The sequence below is a fragment of the Vigna umbellata genome, chromosome 8, assembly GCF_029865625.1.
Source record: "Vigna umbellata cultivar VRB3 chromosome 8, Vumbellata_1.0, whole genome shotgun sequence".
Taxonomy (NCBI): Eukaryota; Viridiplantae; Streptophyta; class Magnoliopsida; order Fabales; family Fabaceae; genus Vigna; species Vigna umbellata.
In genome coordinates this window covers 18276752-18292999 of record NC_142172.1, presented here as the reverse complement: position 1 = coordinate 18292999, position 16248 = coordinate 18276752, and positions in this window count along the sequence as shown.

Genomic DNA, 16248 nt, shown 5'->3' with positions numbered 1-16248 from the left:
GGTCCCTATATTTGCGGGTTCGTTTCACTTGAGTCCTCCAATTTTAGAAGTGATCAATTAGGTCCCTAATTTAACAAAATTGAGTCAATAATACCCTTTCCGTTAAATGCAAGGGAATCTGAATGCAAATTAAACAGTTGGCATGCTGAGGCATCATTTTATTTGCAGGTGGCAGAGTTTGAGCTTAATACGTGACAATTTATGCAATTTTTAATTTGCATTCAGATTCCCTTGCATTTAACGGAAAGAGTATTATTGACTCAATTTTGTTAAATTAGGGATCTAATTGATCACTTCTAAAATTGGAGGACCCAAGTGAAACGAACCCGCAAATATAGGGACCTCCGAACCTATTAAACCTAAAAACAAGAATGTTTACAATTAGACTAACCCGTTTTATATGGCCGGATTAGATTCCACAAAGAACGTTTGTAACCGTTCGACTTTAACCTAGGAGTTCCTGAAGAACCTCTTAATGAACGGGTTTTACCGTTCGACTTTGACCTAGGAGTTCCTGGAGAACTTCCCAATGAGAGGGCTTTACCTCCCGGCTTTGACCTAGGAGTTCCTGGAGAACTTCCCAGTGAACGGACTTAATCGTTCGGCTTTGTCGTAGGAGTTCTTGGAGAACTTCCTAATAACGGGCTTCATCATTCATCTTTGACCTAGGGGTTCCTGGAGAACATCCTAGTGAGAGGGCTTTACCTCTCGGCTTTTGTACTCCTCTTGGCCAAGTGGTTTGCAGGATCCTATCACCTGCACTGAAAAAATTTAACAACTAGAATTTTACATGGCGAGAAATAGAGTAGCCAAACAAACCAATGCATTAATGTCAAAATAGGTCAGGTTATAAGGCCAAGCAAATAAGACCGCTCGGTCTTCGGTTGAACGTTTGCAAGTCAAACTGAGGAAGCCACATTAATATGTGTCTCGGATGAGCTGTAGGTGCTTTATGCTTTGTGATCCTGTAAGTAATATTTTTCTGCATAAACTTTCTCCGGTCATATGGATAACAGCGATCGACGTGGGGCATGGAAAACCGAGCAATTGAGGCCGAGGGACAGAATACCTAATGACCGAATACCTGTGAGGCCGAATGGCCGAATACCTTTGAGGCCGGATGGCCGAGCACTTGTTAGGCCGAATGGTCGAATGCTTGTAAGGCCGAATGGCCGAATACTTATAAGGCCGAATGACTGAATGCTTGTGAGACTGAATGGCGAATAGTGAACGCGCTTTACCGTTTGACTTTGACCTAGGAGTTCCTAGTGAGAGGGCTTTACCTCTCAACTTTGACCTAGGAGTTCCGATGAAATTTCTAGTGGACTAGAGTGACCGTCCATCGGGGACTGCCTTCACCGCTCGATTTTTCGACCTTTGAGTTACGGAGAACTTCCTAGTGGACAAGAGTGACCTTTCATCCGGGACTGCCTTCACCGCTCGGGTTTATGACCTAGAAATTATAGAGAACTTCCTAGTGGACGAGAGTGACAGTCCATCGGGGACCACCTTTACTGTTTGGTTTTACGACCTAGGAGTTACGAAGAACTTCCTAGTGGACAAGAGTGACCGTCCATCGATGACTGCCTTCACCGCTCGGTTTTACGACCTAGGAGTTATGGAGAACTTCCTAGTGGACAATAGTGAGCGTCCATCGGGGACGACCTTCACCGCTCGGTTTTACGATCTAGGGATTCTTGAAGAACATTCCCTAGACTAGGGATTCCTTGAGAACATCCCTAGGTTTCTTTGTATTAGGTGTTCCTCGAGAACGTCCCTAGGTTTCTTTGGACGGTAAGCTCTCGTATGATCAAGAGGTCTGTACGCCAGGTCCTATCACCTATGAGGCTGAATGGCCGAATATCTGTAAGGCCGAATGGCCGAATGTCTGAGGCCGAATGGCCGAATACTTGTGAGGCCGAATGGCTGAACACTTGTGAGGCCGAATGACCGAGTACTTGTGAGGCCGAATGGTTGAGTACTTGTGAGGCCGAATGGCGGAATACCTGAGGCCAGATGGCCGAGTACCTATAAGGTAGAATACCTGAGGCCAGATGGCCGAATACCTGTGAGGCCGAATGACCGAATACCTGTGAGGCCGAATGGCCGAATACCTGTGAGACCAAATGACCGAATACATGTGAGGCCGAATGGCCGAATACGTGTGAGGCTGCATGGCTGAATGGTTGAATGGTTGAACACTTGATGCCAAATTTGGCTAAGTGGTGAGTGCGTCATTGAACCTTGAATAAATCTTCAACAATATTATAATATTTAATTAAGATATTTAAATTAATCATTCAGCAAGGAAGAATAATTATCAAAATATATGTATTTTTGATCAAAGTCGAATGCACGTAGGTGTTGAAGCTATTTTTGTGTTGTTGTTGAGTCTTTTCGTAGGTGATGCATCAATCACAGAGGATGCTTTTATATGTTGAGATGGATATAACCATAAATATTCCAAATGGTTTAGAAGTATAAATTAAATCGTATAATATAAAATGAATTTAAGATGGTTTTATCAAAATATTTATCTGTAAAGCCATAGAAGCTTGTTGACATTGATGGTGAGAGTTTCTTTAATCGGGATCAATATGTAGGGGTCTGATCAACATGATAATGCTGAGACTACGTCCTTGTTTGGTTCCTTACAGTTTCAGTGGGATGCCGCTCGGCCCCACGGTAGGCGCCAAAATGTTTCGGTATGGATTTGTAGGACCGAGAGACTAACCTTTCTGACGTGGCTTTGCTGCTTTCAAGCGCTGGAATCGCGTGCTTCGCTTGCTCGCCTTCATTCTGGACCACTCGATTATCTTTTGTCTGGACTGCTCGGTTGCCTTCAGTATATACCGGAGGGGGAGTGATAACTCTCTATTTTTGCACTTTTATTTGTGTTTAGGAGTCTAGGTTAGCTTGTTTTTCTTCTTAACTGTTTAGAAATAGGCTAGTTTTAGGTTTTTCTTTAAATTCTTTAGTTTTATAAAATTGTAGTTAAAATTATGTTTTTAGGAGTATTTTTTTTAGTGTTTGTTCATAAATAGGAAATTAGTTTTTTTAAGAATTCTTTTCTTTATTTTTGTTTAGATAGGCTTTTATTTTCTTTAATTTCTGAAATGTTATTTTCTTTAATTGTTGATTGATTTTTTTTTCTACAGATTGGGTTTTGGACCTTGGTCAACTGGGCGATTTGGTCAACAAAAGTATATTGGGCCACTACTGCTGCCAATGATGTTGGGCTGCTACTGAATTGGGCTGGCAGATTGAAATTGGTGCTGCTGCCACAATTGAGCACCTGAGAACGTGCTGGAATTGCGCCACTTGAGGCACTGCTGGTCTGAACTGCCACCATTGGAAGTAATTGAAGCAATTTGGCTGCTGCATGTGCACATCTTAGGCTTAAGTGAAATGCAGCGTATTGGAGTCTTGGCAGCAACTGCCTTAGGGGTCACCTATCTTCATTCTCATTTGCAAAACACTCGAGCACATTGGCAGAAAAGCTAGATTCCAGCGAGAGAGGAAAAGAAAGAAAACAAAGCTAGGGCTTGGGTAGAGTGAAAGAAGGAAGAGCTCCATGGCTCAAGAGTACTTACTCAGACCGAGGCAGCCAAAGGCAAAGTGAAGTGGATCCTGTGTAGAGAAGATGACCGGAGCTGACTGGCGTAACTTGTAAAGCTTGAAGAGGATCGAAGGGCTAAAGTTTAAGAAGAGAGGAGAATCGTCTAATCAAAAAACGCGAAGCATCCAAGTGAAGCAAGGTTCCCCTTTCTCATTTTTCATTTTCTCTTTTCTTCTTCGACCTTATATAAAGGGGCTCCTGCCATGTAAAACACACACTTTTCATATACACTTTATTTTTCAGACGCTACAGTTTTACATTCTGTAGATTAGGGTTCTTTTCCGCTTTCGTAGAACTAGAGTTCTTGGCTCCTGGATTTCGCCGATAAGCTTGCGAGAGTGACAGACCGCGAGTGCATTGGTGACTTCCGATAGTGTGTAATTCTCTTTTCATGTTAATAAAGTTTTGTTCTGTGTTCTTGTTTGTGTTGAATTTGTTCTTTGCTTTTGATATTTGTGTTGATTTCATTGAAAATGAATTGGACACTGATTCTCTACATCTTTGCAATTCCTTTTGGGACTGAACGACTTCGTAGTGAGCATTCTTTATCGAGATGTCTTCTCGAGTCAGAGATGAGTCCAATGTATAAAGACTCATTCGATTTTGTGTTTCTATTGTTTTTTGTCTATTATTTCTGTTATGTGTGATTTTAATTTTGTAATTGAACTCTATTTCAGAATTGTGAAGGAAAACTCCACATTTCTACATCTATTTTGGATGTAATATGACTCCATAGTGAGCATGACTTATCAAGAGGTCTTCTTGAGAGATGTTAAGCTTCATAATTGTCAGACTAAGTTCAATTTCAATGTTGTATTTTTGTTTCTTGTGAAAGTGTGCATTGATTGAAAAATTGAGTGAGAATTGCCAATTCAAGTTATGAAATATGAACTATAAGACCCTGTGATGGGCTTACTTTTCTCAGAATGTCTTTCTGAAGAGTAATTGAGACTCTTTCTTTCAATCTATTGCACATTTGCCTCTGTTCTTTGTTTGTTACCTAATATCCTTAGTTTGCTTCTTTATTTTTAGTATTTCTGTTGACTTGATGTTAGAATAGTCTTAATTTTGATTGTGATTTTATTTTTCTTTCCATTTAGGTTCTGTTATATGTTCCACTGTTCTTAGCATTCTTAGTTAGGTTTATTTTCTTGTTTTCTTACATCATTTACATATTGCAGTGATAATCTTTAGGTTCCCGTTATTAGGCAATAATAATGTTCATTAGTTTAGGACTATTTTAGTTACATGTTGATGAGTGCATATTTATGTCCACATTTATGCTTTAAAGTTCAAATTTTTTATGAGATATTTGTGCTTAAAAGGTTGATTTAAAGAGGATTTGTGATGATTGATTCTTTGTGTTTGGAAATAAAAGGGGCATAAAAAGTGTGTTTTACGCATAAATTATTCTTGGATGTTCTAATGTTTATTGATGCAGCTGAAATATAAGTTTTGTTGGTTCAAATTGCAATTCAAGGCCCAAAATCAGAATTTTGAAAATAAGAAATTAGTTTATTCAATAAAAGGAGCTGAGTGCACCCTTGTTTTTACAAATATACACTCCCAACTCTGAAACAGGCCCAAGAAGACCAAGCCCAAAACATTAAGCCTTTTACACCCTAAACTTTCTTACACACACCTCTCCTACCATTAACTAGTCAGACTTCACCAGATCATGCATGTGGCAATCTAATACCTACACATCTGACCATTGAGAAGCTGCCACGTCACCACCCTTGAAACATCATCATCTTCATCAGAAACCCTAGTCTACTTACCACCAACCTTAGCCGCTGCTACCTCCTCCATGGCAGCTACCAGAGAGCCGCCACAAGCCCCTCCATTACTATTCAAATCATCATCGTGCCACCCATTGCCGCAACCATGCTCACCTCCGCTGCGTCACGAGAATCGCGCCTCTCCGTCCCCAACATGTGTCGCTGCTACCGTTTCGGCAACACCCAACACAAGCGTCGCCGCCGAAGGACCACCACCATCATCCTCGTCAGAGCGCAAGCCGCCACCATGGCGAGACCTGACGCAAGTTCTTCACGCCGCCGCGCCGCTAGCTTCTTCCACGTGCAACCATCACCATCCAAAGCCGACATTAGATTTGCGAGTTCCTCCTCCATTCACGACGCCTTTCGCATCTTCGTCTCCACAGAAATCCCAGCAAAGCTTCTCCACCAAAGTCGAGGCATGAAATCTCCTCCACCACTGCATCAGAACCTGCATAAAAAATAGAACTGCAATAAACCAGCAATCGCAAAAACAATGCGCTTCGAAATCGCGCCTTGAAGAAGCAATCGCGATTCAACCTGCAAAGAAACACAGATCCAGAATCGCGCCACTCCGCCACCTTCTTTCACGGCCAATCACCATCTCCACGCACCACCGCAACCTTCAAGACACATCACCATCGCACACCGAAAAGGAGAAGAGCTTCTTCTCCACAGCGGCGGAAGCAGAAGCAAGAATTTTCTCCACTCTCTCATTGACGGCGCAAGCATAGGTCGCATGACGGCGTAGAGAATTACCTTGCATCAGAAAACCCTAGGGCTGCCACATGGCGGGCTCTCGTTGGCCACGTTTATATGAGTCAAAGCTGGTCAACAGATTTGAATCTGGTCAAGGTTGGTCAAACAGGGGTTCTGGTGCAATTTTGGAGAATTCTGAAGGGGCTAAAGTGCAGATACAGGAAATTTTAGGGCATTTGTGCAATTTTGAAAAGTCATAAAAGCTAAAAGATAAAATTCAGTTTTTGAATTAATTTAATTTGGGAATATCAACAGAAAATATCTTCCAAATAATGTTATAATTATCTAATTTTTTAGTTATTTGGAAGATATAAGATAAAAGATTCTGTCAATTGAATATTAAGAGTCCAAGCCAAATCAAGCCCTATATAAAGAGACCCAGTGAAGGCAGAAAATGGACTTCATTCATTCTCTAAAACTTCTCTACTTCATTCATTACCACTTCTCTTTCTCTTATTTAATCATGTATTCAACTTCATTCATGGAGAGCTAAGCATCTAGGGCTATTCTGCTGTAATTTCATTATGGATTCTGAGGTTAGGTTGAGTTAATGCAATTGTTTATTTTGATTATTGATTTAAGTTGTTCTCTCTCTCTCTCTATGTCTTTCATCTCTCTATCAAATTAAAAGCAAAGATTTTTTCATCATAATGTGTTTGAATCTACATGCATATTGATTATATGAGTTCTAGGGTTTCTAGGTTTAATTGAGAATCTACTTTGATTTAATTTAGGAACTTTCATATGATTAAATGATTTTTACTATCAATTGAGTATGTACTTTGATTGGTAGTAATAATTTCAACTATAATCAATTGAGAATTTACTTCGATTGATTAGTTTTTAATTTGGTTAGGAGATTTAAGAATAAACATGATTAAACACAATAGGATTTGATTGAGAATGTACTTTGGTTGAATTCAATGTGAATAATCTAGAAAGGTTTTGCATTTGAGTGAGAATTTACTTTGGTTAAATGCATGATCGCCCTCAAATTAATTAAGAATGTACTTTAATTAATTTGAAACTTAAATAATAATCAATTGAACAATTATCTGTGAATAACCGATGATGAATCTATCTTGGAAAAACAGTGGAATTAACCTATTTCTTCATAATTGTTTTTAAGTTTACTATTTATTTTGCAACATTCTTTAAACATTCTCACTTTTATTCATAAGCATTCCATAACATTCATAAGAGTCAGATATTCGAAAGTAATTTCGTGTTCGTAGGGAGACGACTCAGGGTTACTTTAGTCCTATCTACTTTCTTGGATACTACTTGACAATACTGAAATTGTCTTGAAAAGTAGTATTAATTTGATAGCTTCAACGACAACGTATCACATGTAATTCTCATAGTAGTTTAATTTCTATTTCTGTTTACGTAGTTTAGAGTTCTATTCTCATTTCTTTTCTTTTATTTCAAATTACATTTTATTTCTTCATTTTTTCTTTTAAACAAATTTGATTTCTTTACTATCTTTTTTTAAATTTCTTCATTTAATTTCTTTCCCCACCTTACATTAGTAGTTAATTAGGTAGTAAATAAATACAAGATTTACTACATTAGTACCTAGGTTGTCCCTAGACTACATTAGTGGGGAAACTTAGTTTGTTCTGAGTTAGTGCGAGCAATCTCAGTTTAACAAATGGCGTCGTTGCCAGGGACTTGGCGAATTAAGTCTTAGAGTGTTAGGTTAGTCTTGTCTAGGTTAGTTTCTTTCTTTGCATTCCTGTTTGTGTTCAGATTTTTTTTTAGATTAGGATTTGTTTCTTCTTTTTGCATTATGCTTAGGATCTCTTTCTAAATCTACATCAATGTGAATATTGATTTTTGATTCTTTTTGTTGTTTTGGTCTTTGATTTTGAAAGTTGTCTTGGTGGTTATTTTTCTATTTTCTGTGTGCTTGATTGGCAAATTTTTTTAGAAGGTTTAAGCGGAGTGTGTTCTGCCAAACCTTGGGAGTTTAGTGAGATTAGCTTGGGGTAGTTTTAGTGGCCTGAGAGTGTTGTAACTGAGTTGTTTAGTATGGCTTTTCCTATGGAGAAGTCCATGAGAGAACTGGCCAACCAAGAAGTGAGTCACCAGCTGGTGTGCTCCATTTACCCCTAGAGTAGAATGCATCTGGAATTGAACTTAAACCTGGGTTCATAAGGTTGCTGCCCACCTTCCATGGATGGGAGCATGAGGACCCTCATCAACATATCCGTGAATTTATTATGGTGTGTTCTTATATGAAACCTTCTAGAGCTGCTAAGGAATTAGTTATGATGAAGGCTAGTTATGATGAAGGATTTTCCCTTATCTCTACTGGACACTGCTATATATTGGATGATTTATCAGCAATAGCCTTTTGGAAGCTAGTAAGAGATGCAACTTAGATTCTTGAATAGATTTTTCCCAACATCAAGAGTATCATACTTTAGGAGGCAGATCTGCACCATTGAGCAAGGGCAGAATGAAGATTTAGTTGATTTTGGGGACAGATTCAATCAATTATGCCACATGTGCCCAAATAATCAGCTGCAGGATTCTCTACTCCTTACATACTTCTATGAAGGTCTGCTGAAAAGGGAGAGAATAGTGGTTGATGTGGCTGCTGGAGGGTCCTTAATGAATAAAACTTCAGCTGAAGCAAGACAACTGTTGCATAATATGGCTTAATGCTCTTATAAAGGATCTTTGTACAATTCAATTGTTGTTACTGTACCAGTAATTGGGACAAAATCCAAAGACTTAAGAGAATTAACTCAAGTAATGTCCCAGCTGGTGAAAAAAGTGATGTTGCTAAATCAGGAACCTTCAGAGGATAAGAGGACAGCATCAGGGGCATTAGACTAGTTTGAGAACACTCTAAATGCAACCTGTGACTCAGCAGCCAATAATTTGAAAGGGAACTAGAGCATAGTGAATATGAAGGGATCTCAGCAAAATTTTTGGAAGAATGAAAAGAAAGCAGTGTAGCAGTGGAAATTACACCTCTAGAGGAGAAAGGGACCACCAAGAATATTCCTCCCCATTTGAGAGGAACATCTGAACTTGGGAAGATGCAACCAGCTCATCAAACAAAGGTGCAATTATACAGGACTGCCAGTACTAATGCAGTCATGTTAAGAAGTGGAAAGGAGTTGCATGCTTCAGTGGAGAAAGAAAAAAGGTTGAGGATGAGCAACAACCAGAAATCATAGTTGAACCACCTTTTCCTGTTAAATCTGCACCTACAGAAAAGAAATTGGAAACTGATGTTGAGTTATTGACGATTTTTCAAAAGGTAGAAATTGATATGCCTCTGCTGGAAGCAATTAAACAGGTGTCTAAATATGACAAGTTCCTTAAAGAGGTGTGCACCTATAAAAGAGGACTGAGGAGGCCACAAATCAAAAATATTTCTATTATTTTCAAATTGGAGCTGCCTCCTAAACATAGTGATCCATGACATTTTACCATCCCATGCACCATTGGAGAAATTACCATTGCAAATGCTTTAGTGGACTTGGGAGCATCCATAAATGTCATGCCCAGTTCTGTTTACAAGGCTTTACGGTTGAGAAATTTAAAGCCTACATCTGTTATTATCCAACTAGCCAATAGAAGCACTACAAAACCTTTGGGCATTGTGGAGGATGTGCTAGTGAGGGTAAACCAGTTAATGTTCCCAGCAGACTTCTATGTTTTAGAAATGGAGGGTGAGAATTCAAGGCAGAGTCCTACATTGATTTTGGGAAGACCATTTTTTATGACAGCAAAAACCATTATCAATGTGCATGAAGGAAATTAACCATGGAGTTCGGAGACACCCAGGTCAGATTCAACATTTTTGAAGCCATGAGTCATCCCTTGGAAAATCATTCAGATTTGTTCAGTTATTCAGAAATTTGTTGTAATAATTTGGAGCTTCTGGAGCAATCTGATTTAAACATGGCAGAGGGAGAATTGCAGTCTGAATTATGCACCTGGTGTGAAGATAAGTTCTCTAAAAATATGGACTTGCAAGCACTAGAAGAGGGCGTTTTTGAACTTGGTGAAGAATCTAAGAAACTTCAAAGCAGCAGCAAAAATCCGAATTAAAGCTGCTGCCTCTGCACCTAAAATATGGTTATCTTGAAGATGGAAATAAATTTCCAGTGATCATTTTTGCAAGTTTGAAGCCTGAACAGGAAAAACAGCTGCTACAAGTCTTGAAACAGCACAAGAAGGCTCTTGGGTGGACTTTGGAAGATATACCAGGGATCAGTCCTGCCCTCTGCATGCATAGAATATTGCTGGACAGTGATGCAGTTTCTGTTAGGTAGCCTCAAAGGAGGTTGAATCCAACTATTCAAGATGTGGTGAAGGGTGGAGGGTGACAGACTCAACTCACGAGACTTGGAGATCCTGAGAGCGAAAGTGAGAGACAACTTTTACATTCTTTAGTTTCATAGAGTAGAGAGTGGCAGATGACAGACGCTGCGTTCTAGGTTTATCGCTTTCATAGGCTAGGGTTTATCGCGTTTTTCTTCGATTCTAGATTTCACTGAGTTGCGAGGGTGACAGGCCTTGCTTTTCGGTGATTTCTGGTATCATGTACTTTTGTCTTAAAAGTTTAATGCAATTCTGATTCCTTTTATAGATTCTTTTGATTGATTGATAATAGTTTAGGTTTTATTACTTGATTTCATTTGTTGTTTGTGATGAGTTGAATTGCTAGTTTAATTTACCTTATAGATTTAGCATTGCATTATAGTATATAATAGGTTTGGTTTTATTGTTGCCAGTTTTGATTGAATGTGAAAATAAAATTGTTTGATGATTAGGTTTATGTACATTGGTTTGGTGAATGAGTGTGAATTGCCAAAACAGGTTCTGCAATATGAACCAAAATATTTCAAAGTGAGTTTAAATCTTTACAGGATGTCTTCCTGAAGTGCAATTGTGACTTTTTCATCCAAATCAATTTGCATTTGTTTATGATTGTGAATTTTGTGTATGTCTTTAGCTCTACTCTTTAATTCCTTTACATTTGTTGAATGATTTGTGTGTTGGTTTTAGTTTAGGTAGTGATCTCATGTTATTTTGAATGTTTCATTTTAAATAAAGTTTTGCTTCTATTAACTATTAGTTTAGGCAGATCATACTAGTTTAGTTTTAGATTCAGTATCTGTTTTAGGTAGTTTAGAATACTAACTTCTTTTATTTCATTTTAGTTCATTTTAATTTTCTTTCTATCTTTTAAACAAATTTTCTTTTTAGTTTCATTTCTTTCAACTATATTTCTTTATCCCCACCTAGTTAGTAGTTTAGATAGTAAATAAATAACACAAGATCTGACTCTACATTTTGAAACTTAACAAACTGAGTCCTTGGATTGATATTCTAGTCATCCCTATACTACATTAGTGGGGACTAGACTTTGTTCTTATATTAGGCGAAAAAAATCAATTTAACAGGGAGGTACTTGCAAAAGACACTCTAACACTAAGTTAGGCGTGTGTTTGAAGAGTTTCTGCTCACAAGTAAATTGTTATCACTATTTGAATAGAGTGTGAGTTTTTCGTAAGTAGAATGTACCTGACTTTTTACTTGGAGATTCGGTTAGTTATTCATTAACGATTTTATCAATATCTCTAATCAGATATCTTTAGTTATTTTAACCGTCTACTGGACTTTTGGCCAAATAATGATTTAAACAGTAATAGCTTAAACGCCGACCCAATTATGGTCCAACATTGATATAGTGGATGAACTGAACGATACTTAGTACTTAGTGTTAACCACTCGGTTTTGAGTTTACACCATACCATTTATATTATATTATGTATTATTAAATTTTATTATAAAAATTTATAAGTTATTTATTTTAAATTTGCAGGGGGTAGTAACTATCCGCGGCGGGTAGTAACTATCCGCGAAATTTACTATCCGCGGGTAACGGATAGCGGATATTTTAATACCCGCTTCTAAACGGGTCAGGTACGGGTAGTATACTACCCGCCTCGCGGGTACCCGTTATCCGCAAAAAAATAAAAAATAAATAATTTATATATTTTTAATTAAATTTAATTAAAAATAAAATAAAATTATAGTTTATTAGTTTAAATTTTATTAAAATTAAATTTTAATTTTAATTTAATTTAATTCATATTATATATATTTGTATTTTTATTTAAATTTTATTTTTAAAATGTATTAAATATTTTTTTTGCGAGTATCCGCGGGTACCCGCGGGTTTTAAAATATTTTTTAAACGGATACCTGACGGGTAACGGATCGGATAGCGGGTACGATTTTATCTGACGGATTGGATTGCGGGTAGGCACTATCCGTATCCGACCCGTTGCCATCCCTGAGAAAAACCTTTGAAAACAAAATCTCTACACCACAGCACCAGCAAGAGGAGCTTCTTAGATATAATAATTATGGCACTATGCAAGAAGTTTGTTTCTCTTAGAAATGAAAAAAAAAAAGAGAAATATCAAACAGATAGTAATTATGAAGACATGCATGCCATAATAATGGCAAATCTTCTGAGCAAAAACCAGATTATAAATTTTGATGTAATAAAAATCTGTAAGTATTGCTAAAGGTGCTTTGATTGTACTGTTATATGTATATTTTTTTTGAAATCATACAAGATTATTTAAAATATTGATTTAAATAGAAATTAGTAATTTTATAATAAAATTTTACTATAAATTTTGTTTTACAAAATATTTTTAAAAAAAATTAAGTTTGAATCACAAAATATAAGTTTATAAAAGTGTTTTTTTTGTTAAGTTAAATAACGTAAAATGTTTTTCTTTTATATTTCTTTTCTGCATATGCTAGCTGGCAATATTAAGTTTTCTTTCATAAACTTGTTTTCATAATTTTATTATTTCCATCTATATAATAAATTATCACTGAAAAATTAAGAGCTGTGTAATTCATATTTATTGGCAAATGCATGTACTAAAAAAATATGCAAAAATTGTTAAAAGAACAAAAATATTCCATATAGCCAAAAATTCCATGTTTCATTCACTGTCACAACACAATGACATATGGGTTCACTGGATTCAATGAAAAGAAAAAATTAAAGATAGAGAAAATCCATGTTATAAAATATGTTTGATATGACTACTAAGACTGTTTTAAATAAGGAGGAAATTTAATAGAATTTCTCCTTTAATTGATGAAATATTTCTTAAGAAAAATATTTCATTTCATTCTATCCAATTAACAATCCTGTTTAAAAGAGAAAATCATGAGAGAAGTGAAATTCTTGGAGAGATCTTCTAGAAAAAGAGAGTATTTGTGTTCCTACTTTCATTATAATCTTTTAATTGGTGTTATTCTTCTTTTCTTCTCCTATTATTTTGCTTTGGCGTAGTGCTTTGGTGTATTCCCAACACTTATCTTTTAATCAATCATCTGCACAATATTATTCTATGGTGTCTCTTTTTCTGATTGAACTTTGTAATGTGTATAATGGAAGATCCATGAAAAATATTTACCTTAATAGTAACAATTTTATTATTAGTGATAATAATTAATAAAAATAAAATAAATAAAAAATGTAAAATAAAATTTAAAATATTGATAATGGAGAAAGCATTCATATTTGAAGTCATAATTAAGGAATCCATTATCACTCCATTGTAAATCCATTATGCAAAAGGTGAATCCATTATGTAAGTGGTGAATCTATTATGTAAGTGGTGAATCCATTATGTAAGTGGTGAAATTAAAATAATAAATAATATTTAAAAAAAAATGATGAATAGTAAAATTTTGGACTATAAATAGCAAGCATGGAGAAGGCTAAAACTTGCACCAAATATTTAGAAAATTTTTGAGAGAAGAGAGTTGGAGGAAATTCTAGTTGCAAAAGGAGAAATTCTAGAAGTTTTCGAGGAACGATTTCTAAGCACGGGATTAAGTCTGGAATTGAGGTAGGGGAGCTAATGCTTCTTATATATGATTTTTATCCATGTTATGATGATGAATATGAGTTATGAACATGTTAAAATTTTGGTAATGGTAGTTATCTATTCACTTGTATAAATTTAGTTTTCATGATTATAATTTTCTTATTTTCGAGTTACTGTGGTAAAACTTTTCTTATAATTATTTGGACCGTTGGATTTAGCTAAACTTTTAATATATTAATCCTAAGACATATTTCTTCACTTTGGCCGTTAGGATTTATAATTAGAAGTCTGTACTTGGAGAGATAAATCCTGCATGTTTGAGTAAATTAATTACCCCTGTAGTTCTGTTACTGAATCCTCTCGGTAAAATATAGATTATGACTAATTTAACCGTTAGATTGAGCCCAAACTTTAGTATGTAGTTCATAAGACATATTAAGTCATCTTGACCGTACCGATTTGTAATTAGATGTCTGTGCTTAGAGGAATTCGTTCCGCATTTTGAGTATAACCGAAAACCACTTAAAATTCTACACCTGAGTTACCTCGATAAAACCTCAATATCTATCTAGTTAACCGTTGGATCAACCTGAAATTTTAATATGTAGTTCCTAACACATAGATAATTACTTTGACCGTTAAGATTTAAAATCGGAGTTACAGATTTAGAGATATTAATTTCGCATCTTCCCAACGATGTAAATATTGCTAATTTCCGGTTTTGGACCATTTATACAAAAATTATGAGTTCTACCTTATTAACCGTTAGATTGAACTAAATATTTTACCACATGATCTAAACATGTTTTTAATTAGTTTGATGGGTTAAGATATTTAATTAATGATATGAGTGAAGAGTAATGTTTTTACGAAATAGTAAATTTATTTGAATTGAGTAAAAATCTTGAATAATTATATTCTTAAATTGTATGTGTAGTTGTATTTTGAAGAGTGGAATGTTTGAAATGCATAGTATGATGTGATTTATGTGTGAAGTATGTGAATGTATGAGATATGTTGGATTCACTGTGATAATATGATGGTATCTAGTTATTCATGTCTTGGGTTAAGTTTCAAAGTGACAGTATGATTCATGAACGTAATTCCATGATCCTCATGGAGAGGATACATGGTGGTGATTTGGGGGTGTATAGAATGATTACATGGTAGCTCAGTTTTTGGGGTCATCCTGAAACTCCAATGGTCTTTCTTCTCATGTAGAGAGGATTGAACCATGTGGTGAGGAGTAGCAGGAGGTCATAGTCTTGGGTGCTTCCATATGATCCAAGGTGAGTGATGACAGATTAACCTCGTGACTGTGGCCGGGCGGTAGTGCCCAAGTTTCATAAGGCGGTAGTGCCGGGCGGTAGTGCCTAAGTTTCATAAAGTCACCACGAGTGCAAGACCCGCCATAGCTCGGTAATCATTCTAGTCCGGACGAGTCGGGGTATAAAGTAACAAGTCTTGTGATGTCATTTTACCATGTGTATCAAAGTAATGGATGAGTATGTATGATGTGATTGTTGTATGATGGTGTGAGTATGTCTGACATAATTATTATATGAGGTTTGCATGCATGTTTTATAAATGATTGGTTGCATGTTAGCTCACCCTACTTGTTTGTGTTTGGGTATGTGCGATGATCGTATAATTCGTTATACGGGAGCAGATGAAGGAATGTCGCCTCACTCAGTGCCAAGGAAGGGAGGAGTAGAAGAACTATAATTAGGACCTTTTTACATGTATAGACTTATATCAACTAGAAAATTTTAAAGGGTGAGATTACGGGATGTTACCGTAATTGTAATGTTAATTATCAAGTGTGACATATTTAGGATGTTACATATAACACATTACATTGATGTTGACATCTACTCAAAGTATCTCATCTCAAATCTCTTTAGTATGAAGCCATCTAATGATAAATGATTTATGGACGGAATGGTGTACATTATAAAAGATATATTATTAGTTTCACACTCATAGATTTATACACATTTTATATTCACTATTTTATCTTCCAATTTCATTTTTTATATACATAAAAATTAACTTTTTCAATAGTCAAAATCCTTCTAAATGTAGGTTATGAAGTGGTCAAATAGAAAACAAAACCTTAACAAAACAATTTTTCTAACAAATGGTCCTATATCACACTCAATAATTCTACATTGCATGAAGTTAAAATTTAAAA